The 22,510-nt window shown below is 45.5% G+C and overlaps 1 protein-coding gene across 1 annotated transcript in view; it reads left to right on the forward strand.

Moving 5' to 3' along the window:
* LOC122791266 (protein FAM98A-like) overlaps nt 1-22,510 on the forward strand; it is a gene marked incomplete at its 5' end in the record, with an annotated part of 841,249 nt that overhangs the window by 622,472 nt on the left and 196,267 nt on the right.

Consider the following 22,510-nt stretch of genomic DNA (forward strand, 5'->3'; position numbering starts at 1 on the left):
CCCTCTAGATATTTCTACTCCTGCACGTGGAGCTGCTAGGCCTCCTCCAGCTATGTCTATTAAGGCCTTTGCCAGGGCTAAAGCAGCCAAAACTTCCAGGCCAGTGGCTGCAAAGCCCCCCTCTCACAGGCCCAGCACCAGCTCCCATATGCTTTCTTTGGCACAGGATCTCATCACTTTAATCCGTGGATCCCAGCCTCATCCTGATAGGGCCTCTCTCCCTCCTCCAGAAAAGAGACCTAGAGCAGAGCCCCCTGAGCCAGTAGCCACAGATGATTCTTCTGATGACTCAGAACACTCAGATCCTCCAGAGGCTTCTTATTCTCCTTACGAAGACTCCGATGCTGAGGAGTCCATCCCTTCAGCCTCTCCTCCTGAGGAATTTTCCTTTGGGGAAACCTTGCATGCTATGAGGGAACAATTCCAGTGGCAGGGCCAAGATTTCTCAGATTCAAGGAAAAGGCTTAGGACCTTTCTACACTTACCACAGCATAGGCCTTTAGCTATTCCTCCTGTTCTATCTGTTGTTGATGATGCATTTAATGATGCTTGCACTTCTCCTGATACGTTACCTCCGGCCCCTGCAAAACCAGATAGGTACTACAGGGTCCCGGACACTCATCACCACTTATATAAGGCCCCTTTTGCAGATCCTGAGACTATCTCCCAGGGCCCTAAAGCTGTAGCAGCTACTTCTTCTAAAAACCCCCTCCCCTCAGAAAGGGATTCCAGGTCCTTAGAGAGATGGGGTAAAAAAGTTTACACCTCTGCTACCTTCTCAGCTAGAGCTTTGAACTGCCAATTTCATATGATTCAATATCAAGAGTTTATGCTTGACCAGTTAACTAAAAAGCTGTCCTCTGAAGAATCTTTAGATAAAAAGTATGTTCAAGAAATGTTACATAACATTCAGCAGGTTAGTAACCATTCTTTAAAATGTGGCTATGATGCACTGGAGGCTTCCTTTAGATCAGCCATGACGGGCACAGTTATCAGGAGGCATGCATGGTTGAAAGAACAGGCATTACCAGACCATATCATATCTAAGCTTTTGGATGCACCTATGGACAAGGTCAATTTATTTGGTGCCCCCGCACAACAAGTTTTGAAAAAGATGGAAGAAAAAGCAAAATCTGTGCAAACAGTAAAAGATTTCTTACAAGTTCAACCTCCAAGGTTTAGCAGAAATTGGCCCTCCAAGAATTGGTCCTTTCCGGAGTCCTCTAAGGCACAAAGAGGCAGGTATAGGCGCTCTAGAGGCAGAAACCAATCCAGAGGTGCCTACAGGGGCCGCCAGTGGCAGGGTAACAACCAACGAGGCTCGGACACAGCCACCACCACTACAACAACTCAATCACCGTGACTTGGCGGTGGCACCGCCTACCAGGGAACAAATGGAAGCACCTTTAGGCGGAAAGCTAACCTTATTTTCAAAAAACTGGCACTGCATTACAAGAGAAAAATGGATTTTGCAAACTATAGACCAAGGTTACAGGTTCCATTTCCATACTCTACCAGGAAAGAGAGGAATGCCGAACCTACCACCTACTCAAAGGGCAGAAGCTCTAAGACAAATATCTCAATTATTAAGAATGAGAGCTGTGGAAAAGGTACCATCTATGGAGCAAGGGAAGGGATTTTACTCCAGGCTCTTCCTGGTACCAAGAAAAGAAAACAAATGGAGGCCTATTCTAGATCTGTCCGCTCTAAACACATTCCTCATTGTTCCAAAATTCAAAATGCTGACTCTACAGCAGCTTCTTCCCATGCTGGGCAAGGAGTCTTGGCTGGTAACTCTAGATCTCAAGGAGGCATACCTGCACGTCCCCATACGACCAATTTGCAGAAGATACCTCAGATTTCTTGCAGGATCAGAGCATTATCAATTCTCAGCATTGCCCTTTGGCTTATCTACTGTGCCCAGAGTGTTCACGAAATGCCTGGCATCAGTAATCGCTCATTGCAGACTTCAGGGAATTCAAATCTATCCCTACCTGGACGACTGCCTGATACAAGCGGACAACCAAATTAACAGAAGACTTACAAAGAGTCATCTATCTGCTACAAGCCCTGGGATACACAGTCAATACAAAAAAGTCAAGGCTGATTCCATCCCAAATAATAACCTTTCTGGGTGCAGAACTGGACACATCAAAACAAATGGCATTTCTAACTGCAGAAAAGAAAGAACAACTTCCTCTCTACTTCTTGACATTAACAAAGCAGAGCCACCTAACTGCAAGAAAAGTGTTACAAGCTCTAGGCTTCATGGCATCCTGCATAATTCTGGTCCCTCATGCCAGGCTTCATATGAGAAAGCTACAGTGGTACCTAAAGAATTTGTGGTCTCAGCACAAGCACAGCCTGGAAACCAAACTTCCAATGATCCCATGCCTGAAGAAAGAGTTCTTATGGTGGGCTCAGGCCTGTCAATTAAACACAGGACTGCCCTTCAGCAAAAGTCATCCAAGACAAACTATCACGACAGATGCCTCGGACCTCGGTTGGGGGGCACACATGATGGACAAGTGCATTCAAAGCCTATGGACTCAAGACCAACTGCATCTACACATAAACCTAAAAGAAATGATGGCAGTAAAATTGGCAATCCAGGCATTCAGACCTCTTCTCCACGAAGGCCAGCTGTTGATAAGGACAGACAACACCACAGTTATGTGGTACATCAACAGACAGGGAGGCACACACTCATACCCCCTATGCCGGCTGGCACTAGACCTATGGGATGTGGCTCTGGGCTACAACCTTCAGTTACAGGCAATTTATGTACCAGGGAAGGAAAACATTCTAGCAGACATATTAAGCAGAACTACAACAGATGCCCAAAAATGGATGCTGCATCCGGACATCTTCAAAGACATCACAAGGAAATGGGGATTACCACACATAGACTTGTTTGCATCCCCATACAATCACCAGTTGAAAAAATTCTGCACAAGGACTTACCACCCACTTGCTTGGAAGGTGGACTCCCTATCTTTCAGTTGGAAAAGCCTGACAGCATACACATTCCTACCACTTCCTTTGATGCACAAGGTGCTTCTCAAGATCAAAGAGGAACGTCCGAGGATCATTCTGATAGCCCCAGACTGGCCAAGACAACATTGGTACCCACTACTGAGGAGCATGTCCAGGGAACAAATATGGAAACTACCACTGATCCCATTACTGCTGACACAGAACAACTACAACATTCTGCATCCAAGCCTAAGAACTCTGCAGCTAACTGCCTGGAACATTACATGACAGAAACTAACCCACATTTATCCCAAAGGGTTAAGGACATAATCTTGGAGGCTCGTAGACCTTCAACAAGAAAGAATTATGCAGCAAAATGGAAAAGATATCTCATCTGGAGTGCTGCAAAAGGGCACGAGGTGACACCGGTGAACATAGCCAACATCCTGGAGTACTTGGCTGAGCTCTACCACACAGGCCTGTCCTTTTCCTCCATTAAGATACATGCATCAGCTATTCCAGCACAGTACAGTTTGCATCCTCCTGTCTTCTCGCATCCTCTGCTCAGACAGTTTCTGAGGGGAATTAAAAATGTAAAACCTCCCAGGAAACCTCCATTGCCAGCTTGGGACTTGAACTTTGTGCTAGAAAAACTGACTCTGCCTCCTTTCGAGCCAGCAGCTACAGCAGACTTACAATACCTATCCTGGAAAACTGCCTTCCTGCTGGCAATAACTTCAGCAAGAAGGGTCTCTGAACTACAAGCATTAATGGCAGTACAACCCTTCCTGATCTTCCATCAAGATAGAGTGTCCATGAGAACAAATCCTACATTTATGCCTAAGGTGGTATCCAGAGTCTCTTTAAATCAGGCTATCCACCTTCCTACTTTCTACCCCAATCCACAGAACAGGGAGAAAAGCTTTTACATACCTTGGATGTACACAGGCAATTACGCTACTACCTGGACAGGACTAAAACAATAGAAAAACTGACCAGCTTCTGGTAGCTTATGCAACAGGAAAAGAAGGAAAACCAATTTCTAAACAGACAATCTCCAAATGGATAGGAAATTGCATTAGACTTTGTTACTCCTACCATGGAAAGAAAACTCCAGAGAACATCAGGCCTCACTCCACAAGGGCCACAGCCACTACCACAGCCTTTCTACGAGGAGTGGCTACCAAGGACATTATAGAGGCTGCTACTTGGACCTCCGTGCATACATTTGCCAAGCATTATAACTTACCTCTATATTCTAGATCCCATGCTGGCTTTGCCACTGCTGTTTTGCAAGGGATCCTGACTACACCATAATGTATTCTCATTTCCTCCTCCCCTAGTTTAGCTATGGTATTCTACCCATTTGTTATGACTGCAGATGCATCCTTGAAGGACATAGTACAGTTTTGTACCTACCATAAATGTAGATGTCCGAGAGGAATGCATCTGCAGTCGGGATTACCCACCCTCCTTCCCCTCTGAGGTACTCCTAGGGTACTTACCAATCTACAGCTAGCTTGGGGGGGATCTATTATGGTGTATTTGTTTGTATATATGTACATACATGTTTATTTTGTGTGTTTGCTCTCTACTATTTGGAAACTTTGACATTTATCCAAATTTAGCCTACCAAGAGGGCACCTGGCATCTGGGGCAAGAAACACTGAGGAAAATGGCGTCAGCTGATGCCTTTATACCCGAACACTGCCGCAATGACGTCGGGTGAAGTGCGACTCCAGCCGAAGCCAGACCCAGACTTTGGAATCCGGCCGACCGAAGGGCTGCCTGATGACAGGACAACCCATTTGTTATGACTGCAGATGCATTCCTCTCGGACATCTACATTTATGGTAGTTACAAAACTGTACTTTCATCGTGCATACAGCTGCAGTAATCACAGATGGGGTTCTGTGCCGTCAGGCGGTCCCTCGGTCGGCCGAATTCCAAAGTCTAGGTCCGGCGTCGGTTGTAGTCGCTTACTCTCTTGACGTCAGTGAGGCCGGAGTATATAAGACACAGCCGACGCCATGTTCTTCAGTCTTTTTTGCCGCGCGGTGCCCGAAGCAGAAGCAGTTCGCAAGTGCCGGTCGGCCAGCTCCTGAATTACGGAAATATTGGAAACCGAAGTCTTCATTAAAGCTAAGTACCCCGTTGGGGAAACTTTACTTGCCTCAGACCGATGTCAGAAAAAGTTAATAATTGTATTTCTTGTGGGAAGCAAATACCGCATAAGGATTTCCATTCCCTCTGCATACCTTGTTTAGGCCCAGACCACGACGTCTCGGGCTGTCGCTTTTGCGCTACCTTCAATAAACGCACTATTAAGCATCGGGCGGAGTTCGCCCGACACTATTTTGGTAAAGCCTTTGATTATAAAATGTCGGACACTCCGACTACCGTTTTGTCCAAAAAACGCAAGGACAAGGACCGACACGTGAGGCCCGCGGTCCCCGCCGACACCACGCCAAAACAGGCTACACGTGGTCCGGTTCTCAGCGAGACGCCTTTGCAGTCCCTGACTGCCGACGACATTCCTTTGGCGGTGTCCTCTGTACCCGAGACCGCTGGGACCTCGGCCCTTTCCCAGACTACAACCACCGAAGCCTTTGCTAATGTTGAGCCTACTAATGTGGACAGGTCCACTTCCACCCATGGTGTCTTTAGACCCTCATCTTCTTTTTCTATTAAGGCCTTTACTAAATCCAAAGCAGCCAGCCATCCCAAGAGGCCTGTTGCACAGGGCCCATCTCCAGGTCCCATGCCTAAAAAACAGATGCTTAAAATGGCTGAGGATTTAATTACTCTTATCAGGGTTTCTCAACCCCCTCCAGACAAGAGACCCAGAGTGGAGGAAGATTCTCCCTCTTCTGATCAGGGATCCATTTTATCAGAACATTCTGATGTAGAGGAACACTCTTACTCCCCTTTTGAGGATTCGGATGCAGAGCAGTCCATTCCTTCTGTATCTCCTCCTGAGGATTTTTCCTTTGGGGAAACCTTGCACACTTGGAGGGAACACTTCCATTGGGAAGGCCAAGACTTTTCAGATTCCAAGAAAAGACTTAGGGAATTTCTTTTGTTACCTCAACACAGACCTCTGGCGATACCCCCTGTTTTGGACATACTTGATGATGTTTATTCGGAGGCTTGCCTTAACCCGGATTCTCTGCCTCCTGCACCAGTCAAACCTGATAGGTACTACAGAGTATCTAACTCTCACCAATTTCTATTCAAAAGCCAAAATGCTGACCCTGAAACCATTTCACAAGGCCCCAAGGGATTGAAGGCCTCCACTGCCAAGAATCCACTTCCTGTAGAAAGAGAGTCAAGATCTTTAGAAAGGTAGGGAAAAAAGGTATATACCTCGGCCACCCTAGCCATGAGGGCCTTAAATTGTCAGTTTCATATGCTTAAATATCAACAGTTCCCGTTATCACAATTAAGGAATAAAATGTCTCAACCTGAACAACTAGATTTGAAGGAGTTACAGGATATGATGCATAGTGCAGAGCAAGTGGGTAAACACACCTTACAATGTGGTTATGATGCCCTAGAGGCCTCAAGTAGAGCGGCTGCTACAGGATCAGTCATTCGCAGACATGCCTGGCTTAGGGAACAAAATTTGCCTGATCATGTGAAAGCTAAACTTCTAGATGCTGCTTTACAAAAGGATGTGCTGTTTGGTACTAATGCTGAGGAGATACTACGGAAAATGGAAGAAAAAGCCAAATCTATGCAAACTGTCAAAGCTTTTTTACAGGTCCAACCACCACGTTTTAGCAGAAATTGGCCTTCAAAAAACTGGTCCTTTCCAGCCACTGACAAGCCCCAAAGAGGTAGATACAGACGCACAAGGGGCAGAGGGCAATCACAAGGATCATATAGAGGCCGACAATGGCAAACTCCAGCACCAAGAGGTGGCGAAGACAGTGCACAACAATACAGGAAGCAAACCCAGTGACTCCCTCATTTCCATGCCAAGCATGTCTCAGCTGGCAGCACCTTTGGGAGGAAAGCTAGCATTATTTGCAAGCAATTGGCATATTGTCACAACAGACAAATGGATCGTGGACATTATAAACAGAGGCTACAAATTTCAATTTCACACTCTTCCAAAAATGAGAGGCATGCCAAACCTGCCACAAAATCAAAGGGCAGAGGCACAACTGCAAATTTCAAAGCTCATAAGCATGACAGCTACTCAAGAGGTACCTACTCACGAACAAGGTTTTTATTCAAGACTTTTTCTGGTACCAAGGAAAGGAACCGACTGGAGACCCATTTTGGACTTATCCATCCTAAACACATTTCTACTCGTACCAAAATTCAAGATGCTCACATTACAGCAACTTCTTCCCATGCTGGGCAAGGTGTTTTGGCTGGTAACATTGGACCTCAAGGAGGCATACCTGCATGTCCCAATCAGACAAAGCTGCAGAAGATACCTCAGATTTCTTGCAGGTTCAATCCACTATCAATTCTCTGCATTGCCCTTTGGCTTATCTACTGCACCCAGAGTATTCACAAAGTGCCTGGCATCAGTGATTGCCTACTGCAGACTTCAAGGGATACAAATTTACCCTTATCTGGACGACTGACTGATCCAAGCGGACAGCAAGCACATACTTCTGGAACATCTGGCATATGTGACACGGTTACTGCTTTCTCTGGGATACACAATCAACAAAGAGAAATCAAGGCTAACACTATCTCAGAAAATAAAGTTCCTGGGTGCCAACTTGGACACAAACATCCAGATGGCCTACCTTACGCCAGAAAAACAGGGGCAACTATCTCAGTACTTCAAAATACTAGCAAAAAGTACCAGGCTTACTGCAAGGAAAATCCTGCAGGCTCTGGGATTCATGGCATCTTGCATTCTTTTAATCCCATGTGCAAAGCTGCATATGAGGAAACTTCAATGGTACCTAAAAAACCTATGGTCTCAACAGTCACAGTTTGGAAACAATAATACCAATAATTCCATGTTTGCAAAAGGAATTTCTATGGTGGGCCCAAGCATGTCAAGCAAACACAGGCCTCCCATTCTGCAAGCCTCAAGCAAAGCAAGTCATCACAGCAGACGCCTCAGATTACGCCTGGGGGGCGCACATGATGGACAGGTGCATTCAGGGCAAATGGTCCCAAAAGGAAAAGCACCTTCACATCAATCAAAAAGAAATGCTAGCAGTAATAAATGCAATTACAGCTTTCAAGGACTTCCTGCATCCAGGACAATTACTGATAAGAACAGACAACACCACAGTAATGTGGTACATAAACAAACAAGGAGGAACACATTCATACCCCTTGTGCAGACTAGCCATGTCTCTTTGGGACTTGGCTCTGGAATGGCAAATCGAACTTCAAGCACAGTACTTGCCAGGATTGGAAAACACACTGGCAGACAATCTAAGCAGAAATATGACAGATCCACACGAAGGGAAGTTACATCCTCAGGTGTTTACAGAAATAATCCAAGCGTGGGGGAGGCCAGACATAGATCTTTTTGCCTCTCACAGGAATCATCAATTGGAAAAGTTTTGTTCGAGGACCTTTCATCCAAAGGCCTGGAGAGTGGACGCCCTTTCATTCAGTTGGACAGCATGGACAGTTTACGCATTCCCACCTCTGCCTCTTCTGCCCAAGGTGCTTTTGAAAGCAAGAGCAGACAGACCGAAGATGATACTGATTGCTCCAGACTGGCCAAGGCAACACTGGTACCCACTCCTGAGGAGCCTAACACATACTCCTCCCTGGTCCCTGCCTCTAATGCCTCTTCTGCTGACTCAGCACAGCTACAAAACTCTTCACAGTCAGCTGAAAACACTCAATCTCGCTGCATGGAAAATTCCTTAACACCACAACAGACCCTACTCTCCAAGGAGGTGCAGGATGTCATTTGGGAGGCCAGAAGGCCATCTACTAGAAAAGCTTACTCCGCAAAATGGAAGCGGTTTTGCTCTTGGAATGAGAAAAGAGGCCAGGACCCTAGAAAACTGAACTTGCCTCAGGTATTACAGTATCTAGCTGAGCTGCTGAACAGTGGACTTTCATTTTCTTCCATAAAAATCCATGCCTCAGCCATTTCTGCAGAATTCAACACGGATCCTCCTTTATTTTCTCACCCACTCTTACGACAGTTCCTCAGAGGGGCTAAGAATATAAGACCACCAAGGAAGCAACCAATACCAGCCTGGGATCTTAATTACATACTAGAAAAATTAACATTGCCTCCTTTTGAACCAGCTGCCTCAACAGATTTGCAATATTTGTCCTGGAAAACAGCCTTCCTTCTGGCTATCACTTCAGCTCGTAGAGTTTCGGAACTACAGGCCCTCATGGCGGTGCAGCCCTTTCTCATCTTCCATCAGGACAGGGTTTCCCTTGACCAACCCATCATTTATGCCTAAAGTGGTATCCAGGGTAGCTTTAAATCAAGCCATACACCTTCCTACCTTTTACCCCAATCCTCAAAACAAAGGGGAAAGGCTGCTACATTCTTTAGACATCCGTAGGCAGCTACATTACTATTTGGACAGAACAAAGTCCTTCAGGAAATCAGAACAACTCTTTGTGTCCTATGCTGTAGGGGCTCAAGGGAAGCCAGTCTCCAAGCAGACTATTTCAAAGTGGATAGGCCACTGCATACGGTTTTGTTATTCCTATCATGGGAAATCTGTTCCTACAGGTATCAGATCACACTCCACCAGGGCCACAGCTACCTCTACAGCCTTCCTCAGAGGAGTTCCTACCAAAGATATTTTGGAGGCAGCCACTTGGAGTTCTGTACATACTTCACAAAACACTACCACCTGCCTTTATATTCCAGAACTTAGAGCAGGCTTTGCCACTGCTGTGTTGCAGGGCATTCTGGCTCAACCCAGTTCCTCCTAGTACCAACCACCCTGTGCGTAGCTTTGGGACTCTACCCATCTGTGATTACTGCAGCTGTATGCACGATGAACATAGTACAGTTTTGTACCTACCATAAATGTAGATGTTCGAGTGCTAATACAGCTGCAGTACAGGTTTCCCTCCCTCCTTCCCCACTTGGTAAAGGCATGGGGCCTAACAACCTCTTCATACAACCTGACTGGGTTATCCTTCTATGGTTTATTTGCTTGCAACTACTGATTTTGGATTATATTGCATTGCTTGTATATACATATATACATAATTTATGTATTGCCTTCCTTCTGGGGGCACCTGACATCTGGGGCAAGAAAGACTGAAGAACATGGCGTCGGCTGTGTCTTATATACTCCGGCCTCACTGACGTCAGGAGAGAAAGCGACTACAACCGACGCCAGACCTAGACTTTGGAATTCGGCCGACCGAGGGACTGCCTGACGGCAGAGAACCCCATCTGTGATTACTGCAGCTGTATTAGCACTCGAACATCTACATTTATGGTAGGTACAAAGCTGTACTTTCTGCTTAGGCCAATCCCACGACCATATGACCTGCAGCAGTTGCCAATCGTTCATGCCTAAAACTCTTCTCAGTCATCCGGCAGCCCTAAAACTTTACCCCGAAAACCAACGGCTAAAGAGTTTAAACCTAGGCATGGAACCCAAGCCGGCCATCATGGTGGAGCCGACTAAAAATAAGGCCAAGGTTGTAAGGCCTACTGCTTCTGCCCCTCCAATGGTGGATGTCCTGCCAGCTACCAATCAAGGGGCTGAGGGGCATCTGGAAGAACTGGCGATTTCAGCGGGTACCTTTGTGGAAGCCATTGAATCTCTGGTTGGCACATCCTTGGAGGTCACTCCGACATTGGCTTCTGCTGATGTCGAAGGGGAACCAGGCTTCGCCGGACATCCGCCCACTGTTCAGGAAACGGAATCTTGTCCTGCAGGCCAGATGCCAGATACTAGCCATAGCCCTCCACAAATTACCACCAAGACTACTCTTAAGAGGAGGCAGAAAACTAAACATTTGTCTACTCCCACTGAAGACCAACCAGACTGGCAAATATTTTCACATCTTTGATTTAGGCCTTTATGGCTCTTAGACCCACAGCCTCTACTGCTGTTACCTTGCCTGTTCTCAGCCCTAGGCCAGCCTCAGCTTATTCCGTTCCCCCCACCCAAACTCAGGAGGAAGACTCCTCTTCTTCCTCCTCAGTTGAATCTCTGACTTGCACATCCCAGCTAGCCTCCAGTCTTGACTACTACTTCCCAGATGAGGACACTTTGGAGGGAGACTCCACCCTGAAGATATTTCTTTTGGGGAAACCATTTCCAAAATGAGGGAGTTTTTCAAGTGGGATGCCACACAGATATTTGAGGTTCAAAATAGGTACTTTGAATTACTTCAGGTAGAAGAATCACCCTCCTCTGCTATTCCTCCTATGATTCCAGCTTGCCTGGATGCATTTGCAGCAGCCTCCAAGACCCCCCCCCCCCCGAATCACAGCCCCCAGCTCCCAAAAGACCTGACTGGTTTTACAAGGTCCTTGATGAGCACAAACACCTCATTAAGCCACCAATGGCAGAAACTGCAGTTTTTGCAGTAGCCCCTGACAATCCAGACAAATACCTTCTTCCTCCCTTCTGCCATCAGACAAGAACAGTAAGATCATGGACGCACTGGGGAAAAAGTTGCACACATCTTCCACGCTGGCTTTCAAGGCAGTCAATAATCAGACCCATGTGGTCAAATATGCCCTAGACTTGGTTTCTCAGACAACTTCCTTGCTTTCCTCCTTGCCTGACTCTCTTAACAAATCACAGGTAACATCTAAGCTGTCTTTAGCATCCCAGGTCGCCATCCACTATAAAGTGCAGCTATGATGCGGCTGAGGCTTCCGCTAGGTCTGCAGCTTCAGCCTCTGTGCTGCACAGGTATTCCTGGCTCAGGCTTCAGCCCCTACCTGAGGACTTGAAAAGCAAAATCTTAGATGCACCACTGGACAACAAATTCCTGTTTGGCAAACAGTCTGCTGAATTGTTTAAAAGGCTCCAGGAAAAAAAGCAAACGGCTTCAGGAACTCAAACATTTATTGGTCTCGCCCATCCCCAAGTTTTACAGATACTACCCTGCCAACGCCATCTTTGTTAGGAGGACTCCAACCCCCCCCCCTCCTATAGGCACAGGAAAGGATCTAGAAAGGCACCCTCCCCAAGGGCAGCCCCTTCTCAACCTACACCCAGGCAGTCCTTTCCAGATAGAAAAAATGCGTGACTGCATGAGTCACCTTCCTGTCTCCTCCTGCCTCTCTCACTGTCTACCCATCTGAAAAAAAAACACCTCGGACAGCTGGGTATTAGCAGTAGTGGAAAAAGGGTACTTTATGACCTGGCAGGAGAAGCCTCTGCCCCTAAGCATCCCTTTCCTGCCCAAAAAATAGCTACAGCTAATTCCTGAGATCATCCAAGCTCTACTCACACAAGGGAATATAGAAAGGGTCCCCTCAGGGCAGGAAGTGCAGAGGTTCTACTCCAGACTCTTTCTAGTGCCAAAAAAGGATGGCCCTTGGAGGCCCATCCTGGGTTTGTCTTCACTAAACCCCTTTCTGAAGGTCCCTTCATTCAAAATGTTATCCCTTCAAATCCTTCTTCCACTGTGTGTCCACTTTGGACCTGAAGGAGGCATACCTCCACGTACCCATCCATCCAAACTACAGAAAGTTGTTGCATTTTGCTGGACCCTTTTCACACTTTCAGTTTACTGCCTTGTCCTTTGGTATATCTACTGCACCAAGGGTCTTCACAAAATGTCTAGCCCCTGCAGTAGCCTACAGCAGAACAAAAGGTATACAAATTTATCCCTACTTGGACAACCTCCTCATTCTAGCAGAAGAGGAAATTATTCTCTGGAACCACTGTGTCCCTACTTTAGAACTTGGGGTTCACCCTCAACCTGACAAAATCCACCCTCTCCCCAGCAAAAGACAAAACCTTCCTGGGCTGCAGGATAAGAACAGACTTGATGAAGGCTTTCCTTCCTCAGGACAAAATCTGCTCCCTAGTCAATTAGAGGTACTCCTGGTCAACCACATTTTGACCAGACCGTTCCTTTGTCTTCTGGGCCTCGTGGCAGCTACAGACCCTAGGCTGCCTCCAGCCAGGCTGCACATGAGGAAGTTCCACTGGTACCCAAAAAATGTCTGGTCGCAACACAAACACTCCCTGGACTTTCTGGTACCCTTCCTACCCTGCCTGAAGACAGAGTTGAGGTGGTGGATCCAACAAGTAAACTGGAATCCAGGCCTACCTCTGCAACCCACCAAACCAGTGCAATGCATGCACACAGATGCCTCAGATCTAGGGTGGGGAGCCACTATGAACGGCCTCAAGGTGCAGGCAGAATGGCAGCCTTGCCTACAGAAAAAAACATATCAATGTCAGGGTGATGACTGCTCTCCTAGCCCTACAGACCTTCCTTCCTCTAGTGCAGACAGGCCCCCTCCAAATATTCAGAGACAATAGTACTATGATGTGGTACATCAACAAACAAGGGGGGGGGGACCAGGTCCTACCTACTCTGCAGGCTTGCAGTGCAGGCATGGGAGCTAGTCAGTACAATATCACACTGCAGGTGGTCTACATTCCATCCCAGGGCAGCCATCATGCGGATGCCCTCAGCAGATCATTCTGTCAGCATCACGAGTGGATGTTGCACAGAGAAGTGTTCTTAAATATTGTCTACCAGTGGGGTACACCACAAATAGATCTGTTTGCCTTCCCCCAGAGCAGACAGTTGCAGCTATTCTGCTCCAGGGACCCCTCCCCGCTAGCCTGGAGAGTGGATGCCTTCTTGATTTCATGGAAGGGACTATTCCTTTATGCCTTCCCTCCCTTCCCACGCATTCAGAAAGTCTTTCTAAAAATCCAGAAGGACTAGCTGAAAGTCTTGCTGATGACTTCCTATTGGCCAAGGCAGCATTGGTTCCTCTTTTTTCTATCTCTTGCCAAGGGCAATCACCCTCACCAGCCTCACAAGGTGGACCTGCTCACACAACAGAAGGGATCTCTCATTCACCCCACCCACACCTGGAAATGCTCTTCTTAACTCTGTGGGTGATAAACTTCTGATCCCCTTCAGACACTGGTACTCAAAGGATATGCTATCTATCCTGCAGGAGGCCAGGAAACGCACTACCAGGCGATCCTGTGTTTCGAAATGGAAAAGGTTCTCCATTTGGTGTCTCCAAAGGCAAAGGGACCCCTTCCAAGCAGATGTTCCACTAGTCCTAGCCTATGCATGTGAGCTCCTAAAATCAGAACTTTCATACTCTTCAGTGAAAGTCCACGTATCTGCCATTTCTGCCTGCTTACTTATGGGCCCACCTCTTCTTTCCAGGCTGGAAGTCGAACTGTTCCTGAAAGGGGCTCTGCACATCAGACCATCAAGGAAACCTATTCGCACCCCCCCAGGTCTTGAACTACATACTGGAGAAATTCACCATTGCCCCCTTTGAACCAGCAATCTCTGCTTCTTTGCAGTTGTGCACCCGGAAAACCATCATATTAGTAGCCCTTTATTCAGGCAGAAGGGTCTCTGAACTACAAGCAGTCATGGCATCCCCACCCTACACAATCTTCAACAAAGGCAGGATGACCCTTCACACCACTCCCTCCTACATGCCCAAAGTGGTCAATGAGCTGTCCCTCAGTCTATTCATTTGCCTACCTTCTTCCCCTCACCCCAAAATGACAGTGAGAGAGTACTCCACTCCCTTGATGTCCACAGGCAATTAAGATTCTACCTGGACAAGACCAAAGCCATTAGAAAGTCCAGTCAGCTCTGTGCGTCTTTCTACCCCAGGGCCCCTGTGGCAAGGCTGTATCCAAGCAAACTATATCTTCCTGGATACAAAGAACTATTTAATTCTTCTACTCTTACCATGGCAAAGACTTAACCTACAATGTAAGGTGCATTCTACAAGAGCAGTGGCCTCTTCAGGAGCCTTCCTCAAAGGCCTGGCTACAACCACCATTCTAGAGGCAGCCACATGATCCTCTGTGCATACCTTTACCAAACACTGCAAGTTGGACTATGTCTCCAGAGCCAGGGCAGTATTTGCAAGGGCAGTCCTCCACGGTTTCCTAGAAACTTCAACTTCTTCCTCCACCCCTTCCTCATGTTGAGCTGTGGCACTCTCCACAGTGAGAATACTGCAACATGAGAATTGAAGGACATAGATTAGTTGTGTAAAATCTTACCATAACCATGGATGTCCTTCTCTCCCATGTTGCTGTATCCCCCCCCCCCACCTAACCCCCTTTATCACATTTACCCTGTCTAGATGGCATAATTCTTGGATTCCTTAGGCTGTTTTCCGACTGGGAAGTCAGGTCTGAGGTATGTGCATGCAGACGTCATATTTAAGGCCCAGGGTTACGGCCTTAACATGTGATGTCCCACACACTTGACAGCAACCAGGCTTAAGCTTTTCTATTGGAGCCGGACGTTCGGGTCGCTTGAGGCAGAGGATTCCACTGTCAGAAAAGTGCAACATGGAAGAGAGGGGGACATCTATGGTTATGGTATGATTTTACCTGACTAATCTTTGTTGCATATATGGTGGAGTGGTACAGCTAAAGGTAGACCTGTTTGGGTTTTGGCACTGACTATTGGTGCATACCCCCATGTACAGGAATATAGATGGCACCAAAACAGTGTCAGTGGCTGCAAAGCTTCTCCCCTGCAGAGACAGAAGTGCAGGCTATGCATGTACTTTGAATGTGCATTCTAAGCAAAGACTGGGCTGGCAGTGCCTTCCAGGAGTATGCATGGCATGACATTTTTACTTATGTGAATGCCATTGGTGGCCACAGCAGATTAGCATAATAGGTCTACCAGAGAGTCAGTGGCATAATACTACATGCCTGCACAAAGGCCCAAACTATTTGCATAGGAGAAGATGGCTGCAAGTGGGGGTCCACCATCTCAGACCACTGGCACAGAGAACTTTTTAGTGTCCCTGTTTGGAGACTGCAGAGGGATACTGATACATTGTGGAGGCTTTACTGGAAAGGCTCACCTAGACTCTGCTACAGTTTGCTCTGAGGGAAAGGTTAGTTTGCTTTTTATTTGTTGTATTTTGTATTACTTTATTGCCTTTTTCTATTTTGTATACTGTGATTTGTTTTCTTTACGCTGTGTTTTACTTGTATTCTGCTTTTAACTGCATATTAAAACTTGAAAAGAGACCACAGCTTTGTCTCTTGCGAGTCCGACAGAAAATTTTTTCCCACCCTTCCACGCAGTTACTGTTGTGTTCTTAAACAACACTGTCTTTCTAGTTGCCTGCCCCTTATGTTAATTTGACCATATATCTCATTTCCTCTCTGCTTTTACTGGCTGGTGTGAGTAAGAACAAAATGATCATTTTGTGAAATCACTCCCATTCAATTATTTAAATGTATTGACCATCCTACTGTATTCCATAGTACCAGAATACAAAAGTGACCACTCCCTTTCAGTCTATCTTGCTGTTTTAAAAATAGTGACTCTCCACTAAAACTTAACTTTTTAGACCGGTAAAACTTAAGTTACCTACTTTCACATCTAACTCCTCTCTAGTGCACACTGCAGTGTTCAGGATAAACCATTTTTTTCATGTTACCTTTAAGCATCTATTGCAAGACCACCAATTATTGGAGACCCCACATTCTGCCTGTCAGCAGTCATCTTGGGATTAGTGCTTCTGTTTTCTCCTGGTGAGAGAAGGAGTGCAGTTAGATTTTCTCATGCTGATAGAAGGAGTGCAATTAGATTATTTCCTGGTGACTGCTGATCACCAGAAATCTTAACTGCTTTATGGGTGACAGCTTGGAATCTCTGCTTACACTCTGATCCTGGTAAGAGTAGGAGCAGAGTGCATTGATTCCTGACTCTGGAGAGTGTCTGTGCTTAACCTACCTGATTGGTCTGGTTGCAATTCAAGGCATCTACGAGAAAAAGGCTACAAGCCTGCAGACCCTTGCATCATCTGGGACAAGACTGTGGCTCACCAAGCAGGCCATTGCCTGCTTCTCTTCTTGGGATTCGTGCTACATTTTGCTTCTGGTGAGAGACTAGAACAAAGAGTAAAAAGGTCACACACATAACCAGCTGGTTAAAAAATACAAAAAGAAAAATCTAGCAAAGCTAGACTTCTGTGTGATACCTTAAACCTCCTGCTTCAGAGGCCTCATGGGATATATGCAAATCATCCTTTAAGGATATTGGGTGTTTCAGCTAAATGGCAAATCTGAATGTCCATGACTTTTTCTTTTACTATCATTTTTAAGTCTGTTTATGGACAGTTTCAGGCCATTAAAGCCAAACCCCTCTAGCTGTGGACATGGACATTCATGTTTTTGCCTTCTTATGACATCATCAGCACAGCATACGAGGAATGTTTGACCTTTGGAAACTCAGGGTTGTCATACCCAGCTGATATTGAATTTAGGAGATGGTGGTAACTGTCTGTCAGGTGCCAGAATCTGACACACGACACACGCACTCAGGGTCACTCCACAACAAGTATGACTCTGTCACTGTCCATGTGGATGTGAATGACCCGAGAGGCACCTCCCTAGACTACATGAAAAGAGACATGGAGGAGCTCTCGGATTGTGTGACCAAGGAAGGTATGACCCTAGCCCTGAGCAGCATCCTGCTGTCGCCCAGAATGATACCGCAGTACAAGCAGAAAATGATTGACTTTAACAATTGGCTAAGTTTCTGGTATCATTCTAAGGGGATCCAGTATCTGTCTGCTTGGGATGGCATGATTGACAGACCTCATCCCTGGGTTTGCGGATGCTGGCTAAGTCTCTTGCCACCCCTATAGTGCCTTTTTAGGCGATGTTCCAAAGACCAAATTATCACTGTAACAGATAGAAATAAATGCAATCTGAGGGTCATGCTGCTCAACGCTAGAAGCTTAAATCTCAAAATGCACTTGCTCAAAGCACTCCTCAAAATGAAGAACATAGACACTTGTGCTGTAATGGAGACCTGGTTTAAAGCAGCAGAAAGCTCCCCTGCGCTATGTCTCCATATTCAAAAAAGGATATGTACATTTCCAGACTAGTAGCCCAGCATAACGCATCTGAGATACTTCAGGTACAACTAACATTGGGTAAGATGGTGATTCATGTCGTAGCCTGCTATCGGTCCCCAACCATGTCCCAAGGTAACTCCACATTCCTAAGCACCCTGGAAATTATTAGGGTCCAACCCAACACTCTCATATTATGTGAATTCAACTACCCTTCCATCAACTGGGAAAACTACTCGTGCACCATACACTGGCCCAATGCTTCCTGGAATTCATCAGTTCTAATGCCTTGGACCAGTTCATACTTATCCCCACTAGAGGAAGCAACATCCTTGACCTGGTTATTAATAACATGAGCACCCGTTGCTCTACACCTATAGTCAATTCCTCCCTGGTTAGATCTGACCACAGACTAATCACCATGGAAATCCACATCTCACCCACACACCCCGCAAAGGTGACCACCATGAAAAACTTATGCAAAGCTAAGTTCCTAAAATCAGAGGTGGCTAACTTCATGGCACCCATGCCAGTGGAAAATAGATGCATGACTGCTGAATCTTAAACCAATGCACTGTACGAACACATACATAAGTGCATGGAATTAGCCATACCCAACAGAACCAAGACGCTCACCTCCAAAAAAGGAAGCCAATCTGGTTGTCCCTTGCCATTAATAAAAACTCTACAATAGAAGGAAGAAACTGTTGCAGAAAAAGGTGAAGTCCCAAGACTGGAAAAACTCAGCCGTAGCAAAAAGTTGAGATCCCTTATCAAAACCTCTAAACCCAGCTATGAAGGCAGAATTGCAGCAGACACTAAAAACCACGAAGCCTTCTATAGTTGTATCGAGAATCTCCATGGCAATACCCAGGTTTGCTCTGAGTTGCTGCACAATGGTACCTCCTATACTGAGCCAACAGATAATGCCAACATATACTGGCTGACAGATTCACTGCCAACTTTACCCCCCCAGGACCCATCACAATACTGGAGGAATGCCAGACACCCAGCATTACTGCATCACAGGTTAAAGCTGTATTCTCCAAGATCAAGACTACAGCTTCTTTGGGACCCGACAATATTCCTGGATGTTTTCTACATGAACTACAAAGTGAACTGGCACCACATCTGTATGCCCTGTTCAGTCACAGCCTCACCTCAGGCTTTGTCCCTACCGAATGGCACATTGCTACAGTCATCCCTCTCCATAAAGGGGGAGCAACTACAGACCCTGGGAATTATCGCTCCATTAACCTGACGAGCATGATATGTAAGACTGTGGAGCACATCATCATGGACCTAATTAACAAGGATAAAGGGAATCTCCAAACTCTAGATCCCAATCATTTGGTTTTGTGAAAGGTAGTTCATGCCTGCTCAACTTGGTTGACTTCTTTGAGTCAGTCACCAGAGCTGTGGATGAGGGCAAGGCAGTTCATACAGCCTACCTCGATCTGGCCAAGGCCTTTGATACCATTCCCACTCAGGAATTATTGATAAACTCACCAAACTAGGCATCAACCCCTATGTCACTAGGTGGGTTGCAAATTGGCTCACATATGGAACCCACAGTGTGAAAGTAGCATACTCCCAAGTGAGACTGCCGACCAGTCACTAGTGGAGTCCCACAGGGATCAGTCCTGGGTCCTCTACTATTTGGCAACTACTTCTCAGAAGTCTAGGTCAACATGGAGGGACTCTGGCTGACCATGTTCGCAGAAGACTGCAAGCTGGGAGCCATTATTGACTCCCCAAGTGATGTAGACATCCTACAGAAAGGCCTCCCTCAGACCATTGACTGGTGTCGAAACCATGGCTTTAAGCTTAATGCCAAAAATGCATCATCATCCCCCTTCGGAAAAACTCAGTTCGCACTAATTACCACATTGATGGGATCCTACTGAACACTGAAGGCGTTATAAGAGATCTGGGCACACAGGTTGACAGCAACCTCTCCTTCAACCACCACATTGCCACTGTAGTCAGAAAGTCCTTCTGTGTGCACATCTCATTACTAAGGGTTTTACATCCATGTAGAAAGAGGTCATCATCTCTCTACTCTTCTCTCATTAGGCCAATCATAGAGTATAATGCCCCATTTGGCATGTACCTCACTAGACGCATGCAACAGCTGGAAAGGCCACAAAAGTACCTCTCTGAGGATCCTAGGCCTTTAACACTTGTCCTACATGGGCAGACTAAAAAGAAAACTCCAGCTATTCTCTGTCTCATATAGTCTACTGAGAGGCAGTCTCTGCTCGACGTACAAAGCCATGTCTGACCCAGCTCTGTTAGAAATGCTACATGTAAAGAAATACCAACCCTCCTCACCACACGCTCTAGAGACCTCAACCTCATTACCACAATCAACAGAACATGCTGGAGGGGACAGGCTCATAACCCAGAGCTTGTCCATGCTCTGGAATAGACTTCCCATACATGTCAAACAGAGCAACTCAGTGGCCCTCTTCAAGAGAAATGTTGATGAGTGGATGGGATATAGAAAGTTCACCCCAGGGAATCACTCCAGTGGCTGTACTTGATAGAGGCACAGGGAACTAACTTCAGGCACTTCTGTGGGCTTGGCTTGTAAAGGCTCCAGGGCCATTAGCCTAGTATACACCTATGTACCTATGTATGCGGTGAACAGGTTGCAACATTGCGCATTTCTGTTGTGGATGCAAGTTAGATTAAGTTAAGATATAAACATGATTTTGTGACAGAATTGTGATGGTAAATAACATCTCTCTCCAGTGAGCATGTTAGGGATGCAGGCATGGTGATGCGTACCTCAAGGTACATTTGCTAGCTTTCTTAGTAAGCTGTGCTTCCTGCAATGCTGGTGTAGCACTAGTGTGTGGGCATTGTCACACATTATTAACAGAAAAGTGTTATGTAATGTGTCAAATGCAGCTGTTAAACATACCAAAGGTCTTAGTGGCTGTAAAAGTGCTGATTTTCCACCTCGAAAGAAAATAAAGGGCTCCCTGCACAGGTGGAGTGCTAGTGTAAAAGGAAATTTTAGGTATGTTTTTATGAAGTGTAGCTGGTGTAGAGTGAAGTAGAGATGATGAAGCTGGTCAGTAAGGGATCAGTATAAGACTGAAAGAGGGAAGTTGAATGACTAATGAGTGATTAGTGGCATTGTGTGTGTGTGTATGTATATGTATATATATATATATATATATATATATATGTATATATATATATATATATGGGTATATGTGTGTGTGTATATATATATATATATATATATATATATATATATATATATATATATATATATATATGCTTGTGTGTGTAGATATATATATATATATATGTGTGTATGTGTGTGTATGTATATAAATATATATATATATATATATATATATATAAATATATATATGTATATATAAATATATATATGTATATATAAATATATATATATATATATATATATATAGAGAGAGAGAGAGAGAGAGAGAGATCAATACTACCTTTTTAGATATCTTAAATTCCCATGCCCCACCTAGAACTAAACTAAAAATCCAACCCTGCCCCTTGGCTATCTAAGGATTCTAAAAATCTTATGCTACAAAGAGACAAGACCTGGAAGCTGTATCACCAACACCAACTCCCTGAAATGCTTCTTAAATATAAGCAACTCCGTAACCTAACCAAAAAACATATAAGAGATAAAAAGTCTTACTACACTAAACTCCAGACCAATCACTCCAAAAACCCTAAACAGTTCTGGACCTCCATCAACTCTCTACTATATCCCGGTACAAAAAGAAACCCTTGTCCTGATACCAGTAAAACTGACACAGAATTAGCCACCCTATTCAACTCCTTTACCAACTCCATAGCTGAACTCACCAAGACCTTCTCCAATTACAGCTCCTCCTCTCTCCTCAAACCCACATCCTCCCAACCTCCCAATCCTAACTGCCCCCCTCCCACATTTCACCTAAAGCCCATCTCCACATCCTACATAAAAAAATCTTCTCGCTAGACTTAAGCCAGGCTCCCCAGCCCCAGACAATACCCCCTCTCTCTATCTAAAGCTCACTGCTGATGGCATTGCCATCCCCATCAGCATTCTCATCAAATAGATCCATGCAGGAGTCTTATGTTCCCAAACTGTGGAGTGCTGCCTTTATCCTTCCCCTATATAAAGGAGGTAAAAATAATGCTATCTCTAACTTCCGTCCAATAGCCATTCTCTCCCCAATCTCAAAAATACTTGAAAAATGCATCCACCTCCAGCTCATGCCTTACTTTACTGATAATCACCTCCTCACCCCTACACAACATGTTTTTTGTCTTGGGCATAGTACAATAACTGCTCTTCTCTCTTTCTTAGACTTAGTAAATCATGCCCGTGATTCTGGAGAAATTGTATCCACTATCCTTCTAGATCTTTCCAAAGCTTTCGACACAGTTTCCCATACCCACCTTCTAAATCATCTTTCTAATCTTAATCTCTCACAGAACACCCTATTATGGTTTAACAGCTACCTTTCTAATAGATCCCAAGCTATG

Source organism: Protopterus annectens, chromosome 1.part2 (genome assembly GCF_019279795.1).
Source record: "Protopterus annectens isolate FY-2018-M chromosome 1.part2, PAN1.0, whole genome shotgun sequence".
Taxonomy (NCBI): domain Eukaryota; kingdom Metazoa; phylum Chordata; order Ceratodontiformes; family Protopteridae; genus Protopterus; species Protopterus annectens.